Raw genomic sequence first — 14,593 nt, 5'->3', positions numbered from 1 at the left:
ACAAGACTTGTGCTCCAGAACCCTCACTGGCTCCATTGCCCTTCTCTGGACACGCTCCAGCACCTCGATGTCTTTCTTGCTGTGAGGCACAGTTGTGTGTGGACGCAGTACTTGAGGTGGGGCCTTACCAGTGCCGAGTACAGAGGGATGATCACTGCCCTGGTCCTTCTCAGTCTCTTCGCTTGCCCCAGTCGGTAATCATTGCTATTCCAGAATTGCCTAATTCCCACTGGGCTCCTTGTTCACCTGTGGGCTGGGCAGAAGGCGGCGTGTGCTGCTTGGTGGCCAAACAGCATGCTTTGGCCTGGCTGACTTGAAGGCTAGTGAACAGCTTTTTAGGCTGCGCTCTTTGCGTGTCTCACTTTAAAATTTGTAATAAAAAGATTCAAATAGAAAACCACTTTAAGAATAAGATAAATACCATGGTTTTTCATCAGCCCTAAAAATTCTGAAGCTAGTTTGTTCGGTGTTTGGTTTTGGCAAGTCTGCAACTGCCAAGTTCTAATGCTTTTGCGAGTACTGACAGTGACTTGTAAAGCTTGAACCCAGCATTTATATGCACCCTTGCAGAGGTGGGTGGTGTCCAGATACATACACTGTTCAGTCCTTTAACTCTTCAAAACCGGGGCCAAGGTGTTGGAACCAAAACAAAGAAACAAGTTGTCTTCTGTCTTCCTCTTGTAGATGAACTCCAGCCAAAGGGGAGCGCATGTTCTCAGCTACACTGGACTCAATGATCCACTATTTTTTACTGACGTTTAAGATTTATATTTTTCTTCTTCTTCTTTGTGCCTGAAAGCACTTGTGAAAACACGTACAGGTGTCCACAGTTTTTCACAAACACACGGCAATGTCCCAAGCCAAGAGAAGTTCTTATGGGAGAATTGACCAGAGATGCACAAAGGTGAAGGTGTTTTCCATTCTAGGGTTCTCTATCAACTTGGTATTTCTACCTACAATCAAGGAGTAGCTTTCCTTTCAGAGTTTGTGTGTGCATCACTTTTCTATGATTGTTTCAAAAATGAAACTTAATATCTGCATTATTTCATCTTATTTGGGAGAAAAACAAACAGGAAATACAGACAAACAGATCCTGTCCAATTCTACCTTGTAACCAAATTTGCTTTCAGAGTAAACGACAGTGATGAGAAAAAATAGCATGTAAAAAAAGAAAGTGCACAGATTAAGTCTGAGTTCTAGGGCTATGTTTTCCCAGTAATGGAGACTTGTGGTGCTTTCAACCCTGTCTCCACTGAAATCCATTAAGACTACTGCATCATCTCTCGTCCTGCTTTATAACTTGCATGTTGTCACTGCTTTTCAAACCCATCGCTCCTAGGAACGTCTCTCTGTGCAGGGCGCGCAGCACTAATAACAGGAGCTGCACATGAAGGAAATCCATTGTCAGGCAGATGCTCTGGAATATGCTACGGAGGACAGTATTGCGAAAACGTCACAATACATCCTCCTGACAATGCATTCCCTGTGAGTTATACAAAGACCGAGCGGAGAAAGAGAGGCGTTTGTATGGCAGCAGACACCCCAGAGCCATGACATGAATTTGCGAGTAGCTCTGTACGTCAGTGTGACAAAGTTGCTTTCCCCAATTCTTTTTGCTCTCCCAGCCCCTCTCAGTGCACAGAACAGAGGCTTCAGCAGACCCAGCAGAAACCACCCACGACAGAACTGCCACCCTTGAGTTACGATGGGTCATTGTGCCAATCTGTCCCCCGCCCTCGGGGCTACACCACAGAACCGTGCCCCACTGCTCTTGGACACAAGCTACCTGTCCCAGCTCTCCGGTTGCTTGAAAGTGGATTATCTCTGCCTCGCGCACAGCTGAGCGAGGAGATTCCCCAGCTCCAGCTCAGGCAGACCCTGAAATGAAACTGGTTGGAAGTACAATATGTGCTACCCTTGTTCTGATGTTCTTCCTCTGGTCATGGCCATGGTTGGAGCCAGGAGACCAGATGACCCTTTGGCCGCTCTTACCGGTACAACTGTTCTTATCTCCTTGCAAAGCCTACCCAGTGCTTGGTTGTTGCTGTCTTCCAAAATGGGCTGAATTGGATTCTAGAGGCAAAGCATCGCTCTGACTCACCCTGACATGAACCTGGGTTAACTGCCAACACCAATGGCACTCACTGAAACTTGATCCTCCATCATCCGTGTGTCATGCTATACTCATTAGCTAATTGCTTCTTAAGGCTTCTGCTCTACTCCTGGCCGGACTTCTCGCAACGTGCTGAGGAAACAGGATCAGACGAGTTAAATGAATTGTCTGAGGTCCCACAGCAAGTTTAGTCTATTAGTACCTACCTGCCTCCAGCTGTCTGACCTCCAGCTGCCTCTCCACCCTGCTTCTTTGTTTTCACATGTCTTGCAAGTACCATGAAACACTCTTTTAAAGTATATCCAGTTAAGGAAAGGGTTAAAATTTATCGTGTTTATCATAGTGTGAAGCATATAGACAACACTGGATGTGGTTCCTCTGGGGGGAATGAAAAACAAATGAGGAGACCTTGTCTGTAAACCTTACTTGTGGTAGCAGGTCCTACCTACAGCAGCAAGGACTACTGATATACGTGAGGAGGGGCAGCTCTAAAGGTGATACCTACGGACAAAGTAATCTACCGTACAGAAATCTTGGGGCCAAATGCTTTCTTCGAAGTTCCAGCAAAGACACTGGATGTCCCACTGCAGAAGAGGTTGAGTTAAAGTCTGATATTCTAGCGTGCTTTATCCCTGCAATTAAAAACACAAGTAAGCGGATAAGGAACAAAGATGCATTTTGTTGAGGAAAAAAAAAAAAAATCAGAATTATTGGCTAAATATTTACTTGCTTTAAGATCTAAGCAGCTTGTGCCAATGCAAGCCTTGATGCCTTGTTATTTTACAGTCAGAAAACCACAGGAAAGCTATTAATTGATTAGACTTCCATTGTGCTTTGCTTAAATACTAGTCGTGGGCAAAAAAAAAGCCCTGCAATACTCCTACAGTCCATCTGCCTAGCTAATGAAAGGACGGCTTCTCCAAGGTATGTGAAGCTGAACCACATCATCCCCTGATGTGGTTCCTCAGCCTCTCCCCAAGTCACAAAGGGTGATACCTTCTACCTGCTCCATCCCTGCAGGCTGAGAGCCGTCCGTGGCAAAGCAATGGCCCCTGTCTCTGGCCATCTCCAACTCCTCTGCTTTCAGCAACACCTGCAGCTCCATGTGGCTTTTTCTCAGCACATGGTAGATCTCAAAGCACTTCTTTCTTCCCTGTAGCTGCTGTTCGCTGGTTGTGATACCTAGGTTGGCAGTGCTGTTAGTTGAGCGTCAAGGAGATACTTTGGTGAGCAGTTTCAGTTTTTAAATGGAAATGTGTTCTCTAGTGTGGAATTCCCAAGGCTCCTCTGACCAAAGGAAACAATATGAATACAACCTCATTAAAGACTAATGTGTGTTTCCAGGCGTCGACAAACAGCCAGGCAGCTCCTAGTGGGCCACAGGGGAGAAGCGTATGGAGCACTATAAAAGCTTTATGAATGACAAGCTTGCCAAATTGCTGTTTAAACAAGGAAGCAAATGGGAAGACCATCTGCATCAGATTGAAACTGCTCATAATCCTGTCACTTGTGCCAGTATGGTGTGTTTAAGCTCTTGGTTGGCACATGCCCAAGAGACACAAAAATGTGTAGCTTTTACAGCAACCCCCCCCCCGCCCCGCTCCAGTCATAGGATCTGAGGCCTCTTTTTGCCGTTTCTCTTGGATTTCTGATGGAGCAGGTAGCTTTCCCTCTTCATGCAGCCCGGGCTAAGCCCTCCCCTGTGCCTTGGGCTGTGCGTGCTGGGGAGCCACGCTGGAACCCCCCAGGCTCTCCATCACTACTCGCTCTCTCCCATCTACTCGTGGTCCTTCTCTGCCTCATCCCCGTTATCAAACACCTCACGGCCTCGCAGTTCATCCTCAGCAGACCTCCGCCAGGCCAGCAGTGCTGCTGTCCTCGCTTTACTGATGAGAAAGTAAGGCATTAAAGTGATTTGTGTTCAGCTGATGAGCCTGTATCAGCAAAGGGCTGATCCCGGCTCTGCCTCCTGTTGGACTACAGTGACCCTCCATCCCTTATCCCGCAGTCCTGGGGCTGTGCAACAGCCACAGGCTCCTTTCCCCTCATGGCAATTAGTACAGACTTGAGAGAGAGTCGAGGGAAAGCCAAATCACCAGCCCACCATCCCTCATGTAGATCTTTATCTTGTCTCTTTACAAGGAGCTTTGAAATAAAAATAAAACAAGTTACTGATAATTAGCTCTGAAGACACACAAGCAATTGTGCTGTATCGTGTACAAGCTCTTTGATAATAGGCCAGGCCTTGTGCCATGAATTGCTAATTAATTCTTTCTTAGCAAAATGTTTTGCTTAATTAAAGGGTGTACTGATTTATAAACACGTCCCTAAATATTATTCACTTTGCGTCTGCTGAAAAGAACGCAGACTGTTCCTGCGCTTTAACATTTCTTTTCAAATTATTCCATTAGACTCAGCTACGCTCTTTTCAACACTGATTGTGACAGATTCAGAAATTATTAAATCATAAATACAAAGAGAAAAAGCTAGTGATACACACGTAATGGGAAACGTTCTCACAGTGCCCAAAATATTTCAAATAATGACAAAACCAGAAAGAGACGGAGGCAGAAATGAAGTTCCTGCCCCAGCTCCGTTCTTACTCACGCTGGAGTAAATCCTGACCCAGTGCCCAGAGCTCAGCCTGATGTAAAAGCAGAGGAAGGATCTCTCTCACTTCTCCTGCAAGATCACCGCTACTTACATTAGGTCCTTCCTGATTGTCTGCTGTCTTTCGTGGTGCTGGCACGGGACGGGGTCAGCAGTGAATTCAGTCACTGGCCTGTTCACAGTCCGGGACTTGCTTTTCGATGAGTTTCTTCTCAGTAGCTGCTGTTAAGGCTTTTTTTTTTTTTCTCCTGCAGTTGCACCCTCCTAGCAGGTGCTATCCCTGCCGTGATGCAGAGGAATGGCAAATCAGGGAGAACACAAGGTTGGTGTCCCACAGGAGTCAGTACGGACCTGTCCCCAGAGCCCTGGTCGCTTTAACCTGGGGCTGATGACAGCAGGAGCCTGGTCAAGAGGCTGTAGCCCAACTTACAGCGTTTGGGGTGCTTGAAAGACCACACCTGGGGGGAGGAGAGTAGATGGATGGGACCCTGTAAGGGATCCGGGACCAGGCAGTTGGCTCAGAGGAGATGAGGGGAATTTGGTGGGACATGGACATGGGGAGCAGGAAGGTTTGGCATGAGAGTGGAGCTGCAGTAGGCAGGTTTGATCCAAAGGGTCTTTGGACACAGTAGGGCTCCAGGCAGGTTGGCTGTGCAGGGCAGCCCAGGCCAACACAGAAAAGAGAGGGGGAAAGCTGATCCAGACCAGGATCACCAGTGGGCTCAGCTCCAAGGTGGTGCCGTTTTTCGGTGCTTCAAGGGGTGCTCAGCTGAACACACAGGTGATAGGAGCAGTTTGCTTTTCCAGAAGCACACGCGCGAGTAACTCCCCAGGAGGACTTTATCCTGCTGTGACGCATTGCTGCGATGAGCTGCAGCATTGCCACGTGTTAGGGCGTAGCATTGCTCTGTGCTTGCCCTGTTCTGGAGGGCTTCCCTGAGCAGGGGCCACCAGCAGAGACAGGACAGTGAGCTCGGTGCACCTCCAGTGTGACCCAGCCCAGCCGCAGCGCACAGCACCCTTCACCCTTGGGCCACTCTGCCCCCACCCTAAAGAGGGGTTGACACCCCTCAGGGAGCTGTGCTCCGGGGTGTGCAGCAATGCCAGAGGTCTCTGCAGGGGCTCCTGGGGCCATCCCTCCCTCCCGCTCCGTAGGGTCACCCAGCTCTGTTCCGGACACAGCCCCTTAGCTCCCGGGGTGAGCCACCACCACGCGTGCCTCTGTCCTCTCCTTTTGCCTGTACGAACCATCAGATGAAGAGTTTCTATTTACTCAGGGAAAGTTAGTGACTTACTTTCCGCTCTGTTTACCTTATATTTTGTGCTGTATTACTGCCTGCTGCATAAATCCACTCCAGAGTACCTTGATGAAACAACGCCCCCTGAAATGCATAGGTTATAGTTGTCAGCAGCTGTAAGTCTGTCAGCATTCAAGTGTAAATTCTTTTTCACCCGGCATTCATTAATCAGCCCAAATACCGCCTTTTTCTTTGTCTCTTTCCTCCTCTTCATTACTGATGTATCATGTGGCAAGTTGGTAGTTACACGTCTTCGCTGTCAGAGTGGCGTGAAAGGGTCAAAACCCACACATAGGTTTATAGAAAAGTCATTTGGGCTGAGGTTTTGTTGCAAGCTGGGGACTCTAATGGAGTGGATGGGGGGAGTCAGTTGTGAACGCTCCCAGGCCGTTTGATGGACTTAGCCAGAAAGCTGATGAAACCGGCTGGCTCTAATATTTCTGGTGTGACACCAGGGGAGATGCGGCTTTTCTCCATGAGGCTTCCTACGGAGACTTTGTGTTTCATCAGACGTGGAATAAAATGAGACGCATGTGATCAGCGAGCACAAGTGATTGCAGAGGAAAGGAGAAATTCCCATGCGCCCCAAGAAGCCGGGTTGCTGGTTGCCTTTGCAGTAGCAGCAAGACAGCACGTACATCCAGCCCCAAGGCCAGCAGGCTACGGCAATCAAGTCTAAACTCTTCTTTTACTCAGAACCGGGTTTCCCCTCATGATCACTGCACTCAGTACCCTGTTTGTGTGCTCTAGAGCATCTCTTTCCAATGGTTTTCCATCCCTGCCTGGGAATTTCATACCAAGGAGAATCTCTTGCCTTCCCAGGTTAAGTTGCTCCAACATTAATTACCCCGGCTGCTAGAAATGCATGCCCTATTTCTAGTCCGCGTGTTGGCTGCCTCCAGAGACATTATGTATGCTGAGCACTGGATAACACACACTTCTCTGAATATATTTGCAACTTGATGATATTGCTCTGGTTACTTCTCATCCTTAGCCTCTGATCCCTGGCTGGGGTAGATCAGAAACGTTCTGCTCAAGTCAGGGCAGGCGTGCCAGCTGACATGTCTGGATTTGGCCCGTTCTTAACTGCAAGATACAGTTGCTTATGACTAAAATACCCATTGCTTTTTTTTTAAATAAGGAGAATAAAAGGTTAAGCTGCAGCAGATATTCATATTTAATCTGTTCCAATTACAATATGCATATTACTTTTCAAAAAGGATTTGAGACTTCTCCCACAGACTTAAATGTGTCCGCATGAAATATCAATGTTTTAGGCTCGGATTTTGAAAAGCACCTTAAGGAAATGAGGCACCCACTTCTTATTGACTCTCATTGACTTCCCTGTTTGCTTTTGAAAAATCCTATCCTTAATCTTTGTTATTATGCCGTAAGAAATGGTCTCCGTCATTATCACTGACATATCCTAGATACTGCCAGGACTCACAGCTGCTACGTCTAACCTATAAACACAGTAAAATGAACGAAAACACTGAAGTTACTCAGTGCACAAGTGCTCAGCATGTTACTGGTAGGGGCAGTCAAGCAACGTTAAAGTCTTCGCAAGGTCCTTATGCTTGAGCCGGTACCTTGAGCACTGCATCTGCCCAGGAGACCTCGGCTGGATGCCTGCCCTGCGTTCAGACAGCCCCGGTTTCTCCAAGGTCTGTCTGCCAGCGGAGAGGGCTACCTGTCCGAAGGATGATTTAGGATCTAAAACACAGTGCAAGGACTTGCTTGCCATACAGACCAGGGGGCGAGGGGCCCCAGGTGAAGTTTAGGTTCCTTCTGGTGTTTTGCAAGACTTGGACTCAGTCTGATCAAACACCCGAAGTTGCTCGGTTCTGTTCCCTGGCTGGCTGCACTGGCCAACCCTGCCAGCAGCAAGCCAGAGGGCAGATGTGCTCCCAGAACCACCTCTACCTGCAGGCATGGTCTAGCAAGACACCAGGGTGATCTTCAGAAGCGTTTGAGAGTCAGGAAGTGGGAGGCGTAGGGAAGCATTGTTGCTGCTTGTTGTTGGCATCATAAAAAGTTGCTGTAGTCCCTTTTCCACCAACCAAGGTCTTTCCACGATGCACTGAACTGGAAACTTCTCCTCTTCCAGCTTGACCCCCTCAGGCTCTCCGGCTCCCTCCAGGACAACCCCTTACCCCAATGTTAGATCTTCTGAACAAGATCTCAAACAGGTTACTATCTCCGCATGCTCCTGAGAAGCCACGCAATGCTGTTCTTAGCTGGTCTTCTGCATTGACTGGGGATTACATCGCAAGGAACGTTCCCTGGCAGAAACTTGCTGGGAAATCCCCAAAACATGGACCTTTGCCTTTTTCCCCGCCAAAATCCTTACGGTACCACCCGTTTCATTTGCTCTCATGTCTCACAGCAGAGGTTGTTGCTTAAAGCTACGGGCAGAGTAAGCAAATCAGGTTTTGCAGACTGGTGTCTCTTGCTCATGCAAAGGCTCCGTTTGTCTTCTGTAGTGCCAATCATGTGAAGAAAATCTGCAGAGACTGTTGGGTCCAGAAAAATAACGTATCAGCTCCTCAGTATCCTTGATCCTCCACAGCAGGGTTTCAGGGGGCAACCAGGCTTTAAGTACAACAGGTTTTGCTTATTTTTGCCTATTGATGATAAGCAAAGGTTCGTTAGGAAGGGGAAGCAAGAAGTGGGTTTAGTGAGAAATGCAGAAATCCCAGTTCAACTGCTTAGAGGCCTCTATGGATTAATAGATTAATTTATCTTGTGGGGCATTAATTGAAGAATGTGCTGAGGTTAAGGATGAGGTCAGCTCTTCACAGTGTAATGTCTCCTACATAATTCACTTACCAAACCATCAAGACAATCTGTGCAGAGTAATAATGAAGGATGGACGTTCTGCTCCCAGGATCTCAGGGAACATAACCTTGTAATACAGATAACTTTAAGTGAAAGTTGTAGGAAGGTACCTGGCAGATGTTTTATTAGATGAGACATTTAGCACTATCTCATACTTCTTTAAGGTCTGCCGTTCCAGATCAGGTGTGAACGACACACAGAGGGACACTTCTGCCCCAGAGCAGGGTGTTTGGTCCCTTCACTGCACTGCCTGAACAGTACTTCGCTTGAGCTCACAGCCCTCCTGCCAGGGAGCTGGCAATCTCACCCCGCAGCCCTACGAGGAGGCAATCAATAAAAAACAGCTCGGGAATCGTTACTGTGCTTTGTTACCCCGCCAGACTGACTCAGAAAGGGTCGCTGGCTGGCTGCAGCAAACACCCCGCAGAACGTGCTGGGGAGGAGTACTTGGGGCGGCTTGGTTTGCTGGTGGGGGAGGGATAGAAAGAACAGGCTGTGATTGCAGGGGCTGTGGCGGTGCCAGCGTGACAGCCTTTTAGGGTCCCCCAAGCAGAGTGAGCCAGGGGACGTGGCACCTCTGCCCCCTCACCACCGGGGATTCACCCTGCAGCCTCCCCAGCCCACCCCAGGCCGGGGCAGATGCCTGGCCACAGAGCAGAGGGACAGAGGCCATCTGAAGTGGCGCGAGAAGTAAAAAAGGATGAGGAGATGAGCCAGGTGAGGCTTTTGTCTCTCTGTTTCGGTGCTTGTGAAGGATAAACGCAGCGCAGGTACGGCTGTCCGTGCTTACCGCGAAGCTGCTACCCCGGGTGTCTCTGGAGCTGGGGTAACCCCCATTCCTGGAGCCCATCCTCTGCTCACACAAAGCTGCCCCAGCTCACGCTTTGAGGAGTTGGCCTGCTCGTGGCTATTTATCGGGAGGAGGAATCTGCCCCCCTGCTGCTGCTAGTGGCTCTTTCTGCACGTATTCAGCGTTTGCAGCAAGCAGGATGGGACGTTAATAGTGAGCATTAGAGCTGTACCAGACCCCTCTATACACCAGCACAACACAGCAGGCAGAACCTGGATCCCATTTCAGACATCATTTATAACTTGATGCTCTTCAGAAACATTTTAACCATGCGCACAAGTTTTTCAACACTGGAAGTATTTTCCTGTGACATTAATGGATTATTAGAGCAGGGGTGCAGTATTGCATATCTATCCTTGGAGAGTCTTACAAAATAAAACCTTCAAAAACCTGACCTACCTGGTCCCCTTTCATCTCAGTTTTGGGCCAGAGATCTCCAAAGATTTATGTTTACCTAAGTTTTTCTCTAAGCCGCAAAAGCCAGATCCACAGCACGGCAGAGAAGCAGAGGAGGTCAGAGAGGCTGAATCAGATGACTCGGCCCTATGACTTGTTGATCTCCAGAGCTGCCCCACAGAGAGGGCTTGAAAACCTGGTACTGCTAGTGGTTATTGTCTTCTTCAGAGCTCCTATGGCAGATATCCAGGTAACGAATCCAACCAGCCCTGCGCCATTAATGAGCCCTAAGAAGATCAAAGACAATGGCACAAGATGAAGTGTCTGTTTTACAGTTCTTAAAAGCTTAAGAAAAATGAAAACACATACAAGGAACCCATATGAGGCCAATTTTACTGAATATGGAAAAGCAGACTCAAAGGTGAGATTTAGTGCCAGACTTAAATGCTCCTTTGTGACTACATTTCATCTTCCTTCTTTAGATGCATTAAGATAAAATCTAATTATAGCATTGCACAGCTTCACCCAGACAGTGCTCTTTTGAAGCAGCATGGCCAATATTTGGTTTAAATCACTCATTTTTGTTTGATTTTCTTGTTTGTTGGCTATTTCGGGTCTTATTTCCTACATGCTATTTAGATTAGTGCTGACCTATCTCCAAGTTTCTGAAAGTGGCATAATTAAGTCTTTGGATTGTCAGAGGATCCACCTCACTTATCAAAGAGGTGCAGGAGATGGTCTGGTCCAAAAGTACAGCTGCCTGTGAGGTGGGATGGGTCCACAGCTAGGCTTCAGGCAACCCCAAAAACATTACCTCGGCTACTTTTGCTGTAGTGGACATTGAAGATACTGAAGAACATGTACTGCAGAACACCTGTATTAGCATAACGTGGCGATTGGGCATGTAGAACGGCCATAGGAAAAAAGAAGCTATACCTGACTTGGTTGGGACTTGCTGACGTTGTACCAGCACCTTTTGCGCTGCCTTTCATCCTTTTCTACCCACCCTGGAAAAACCTTAAAAAAATAGTCTTTACGGATGTCCTTTTCAGCCAAAAGTTGATTGCACTTGCAATATTGTTGCAGCAAGTCTGTGGGTCTGCTGTGTTCCTTCATCTCTGCAGCTGTTTGAGAACTTTTAGAGAGCTTCCTTGTGTCTGTGTGGGCCCCAATGCCCTTATAGGTGATAGAAAAGTCACAGCACTGCTGGCATGCGCCGCTGGCCTCTGTATTTAGTCTCTTGCCCCTGAGTGCATCAAAGATTTGTTTTCAGCCACTACTTCAGATTTTGCAGCACAGGGGATGTTCGTGGACCATTTGTGTAACATTATTCTTCTGAGCTACCAATCTATAAACTTGGTGAACTGTATCCGCTGCCGCAGCGAGAATAGCTTAGGCGGTTTCCCCTGGCTCTCTCACAGATTAGGTTCCCGCGTTGGCATCAGGGCACTTCCAGCCCTTGAGACCCAGAGTGAGCCTCTCACTGCCCAGCCCTGGCTCTCTGGGTGCTCTCAGCTCCTACTGTTGTTACACCTCTCCCTGCTGGGAGGTGGGACTTGGCGCTTCTCTAGCAGCAATGTCCTCATCTAGTCAAAGCTTACCCTTTCTTAAAACATCATCTAGGCACCTACTGCCCCGTTCTCCTGGGATGCCTGCCAGCAACCACAAGCAGCATACACCAACAGAGGTGCCCTTCCAGTTAGCAGCTTATGAAGCACCTGGTTTCTGTGAAATATTAAGTGTAACATGGTTTTCTTTATTTGTTTGGGGTTTTCGAGGTTGTTTTTTTTTTTTAAGTACTGTGGAGTGTTTCTTGTCTTGGCACCGGGCTCTTTAGGGTAGCTCAAGATCTTCTTCTGCCCTTCAGCATTTGTCTCCTGAACTCAGAATCCTCTTGGCTCAGCTCGCTTTTTCCACCCTAGGGTGGCTTCACGGCTGGAAGGTTATCCCTGCTCCAAAATTGCTCTTATTCTCTTGTTTCCTGCCTAAAGCTTTTCTGCAGCTTAATGGGTTCGTTCATACAGTCCCACCAAAAACCTTGGCCGTGCTCAGTGGTGCTCCTGCCCATGCACGCTGGTGGGAGCTGGCTCTCGGGCAGGCAGCAGTGAACTGCACGATAAGCTGATGCTTGGAAGCTGCTCAGCCTGGGGCCTGGGAGAGCCTGTCTCTCTCCTGCCCACCAAGAGAGGACAGGCCCCAGAAGACACCTCCAGCGGTTTTTAAGGAATGTGTTTTCCTTGGTGGTGATTTTCTTTCCCGTAGGAACTACCATTCCTCAACTATTTTCTTACTCTCCCAGACTAATTTTTTCGTGTGATTTCTGTTTTCAGTTGTGGAAAACAAAGTTCCCTTTTTAAGATTTTTCGACTTTCAGTGGAAAGTCGAAACTTTGTGCAAGGAGGAAAAAAAATTCTCTCTGATTCACTCTGCTTAGAGAGAATACTGCAGGTCAATATGGTTTCCGTACTTTGCTGCTTTTCCATCCTTGCTGCGTTGCTTTTCTATTGTTTTCCTTTCTCTTTGCCAGCTGACATCCTTCCCCAAAGCAACGTGTGCGTTGCGCCCTTTCCAAGGGCTTCACTACGGTGATATGTCACACGTGTGATATACGTCACGCAATAGTCAAAGCTCCTGACATTGGAGGTGGTGCCTCAGATGAAGGAGAGGAAGCCTCTGAGGTGAGTCAGGTTTTCTGCAGGTTGGAGCTGTTGGCACAGCATTGCTCTGTGCCCATTAGAAAGACTGTCGCTGGGGCCGTGAGATTTCCCAGTCACGCGCTGGGCTTGCACTTAGGTAGACATGGGTTTGAAACACCAGGCTAGATACACCAGCCTAGATGGCTGTCTCATAGTCTGTATTGCCCTGAAAGCGTGGAAATCAAGGATTTGACAGCAGCTCTTATACCATTCTGTCAGTCTGGGAAGAGTGAAGGGACTATTCCTGTGACCTGCTGCCCTTCTGGAGAGACACAGGCATTACCATCACAAGAAGCTGTCACTGTGATGCAGAATGGACCTTCTTAAGAGGTCCAGCAAAGCACGTATACAGAGTACTAATCTAAGATCACCGTACAACTTGTGCGTATGGATCACTGATCCTTATTGACCTGGCTTGGCAGTGACCAAGAGCATTATCTTCAGTCTTTCTGTGGCTTGCACAAAGTGAGTTGGAGTGACTTAGGACTCTGATGTACAACCCCAAGGTGTTGTTGAGAGCAACTAAATGCTTATCAGAACTGCGGAATCCACCAGGCAGCAAGCCATCAAGTCAGTGCTGAGTGTCCATCTTCTTATTCTTCTGAATGAAGAATGAAGTCCCCCACAACTTCCAATGACTTGGACCTATATGCAGGACACTAGGAGCAACAGTCCTAAAAGACTGGTTGATCTTCCTGGCCCTATGAGCTGCATACCAACAGCTTTATATGGGTGAGAGCCACAGATGCGTGTCACCTTTCTCAGAGGGTCAAAGGGAAGGGGATGTCTGTGACTGGTTCACGCTCACAGGTGACAACATCCCACAGGGACCAGTGGAGCAGGACTGATGACAGCAAGGAGCAGAGCACGGCTCTCTGGAAACCCATTTTGATCCCATAAACCACCGCTGGTGCTCCACTCTGGGTTTTCCAGCAACTGTAGCCCTGCTGCAGACCTGCTGGTGGTCAGGCAGCAATACAGAAGTAGAACCCACATTGCTCACGAGGCGTAATGCAAGTGAGAAGCTGGGCCGTGTCTTACACAAGTGCTAATTCTGTGAGCAGGAGTTTCATGGTCTTGCACAACCCCTGTCAGGGTGCATGAATTTCTCTGAAAAGCAAGCTGCTAGCCAACAGGTTGTAGTGAGTGAAAAAAAGAGGTCTGTGCCTCTTAATGCAAATAAGTGCATGTTAGTCACCTTAATCCTACTGGGCCTCAGACAGGAAATTCAAGAACTCCCCATTTGTACTATTTTTAGAAGTGCCATGATTTCAAACCGCTCTCCTCATGCTTTTTAGACCTGAACCATGATTTTCAAGTGCTTGGAGTTGTCAGTGCTGCTATTAGCCAGGCAAGAGGGGGGTGCACGGGAGAGAAGAGATGAGAAAGGAGCAAAATTCATCACGGACATTTGTGATGCAAATGGCCACCTGCAAATAGATCAAAGTTTCGGCGTGTCTCATGAAACTAGAATGTGTTTCATAAAGTGTCGGGAGCGCTTCAGACAGCCTTTTGCCAATGGCAGGTCTTATAATTAGGGGTTAGCAAGTGTCTCTGCTCGCTGCTGCGTTCTGGCTGGCATCACGCCCACAGGGCAGCTCTGTCAACACCGCCCTTCAAAGGTGCAAGACTTACCTGTTGTTTCAGTATCAATGAGACAATAACTGATGTCAATGAGAGGTCAGTTCCAGCCTACAAGTAAAAATCTTGTTGTTAATATTTTTGTTACATTTAGTTGGTTTAATTTTTTGACTAACGTTGTTTAGAAGATAATTAAGTCCCATCGGTGCCT

The sequence above is a fragment of the Rissa tridactyla genome, chromosome 12, assembly GCF_028500815.1.
Source record: "Rissa tridactyla isolate bRisTri1 chromosome 12, bRisTri1.patW.cur.20221130, whole genome shotgun sequence".
NCBI lineage: Eukaryota > Metazoa > Chordata > Aves > Charadriiformes > Laridae > Rissa > Rissa tridactyla.
This window is presented reverse-complemented; position numbering follows the sequence as displayed.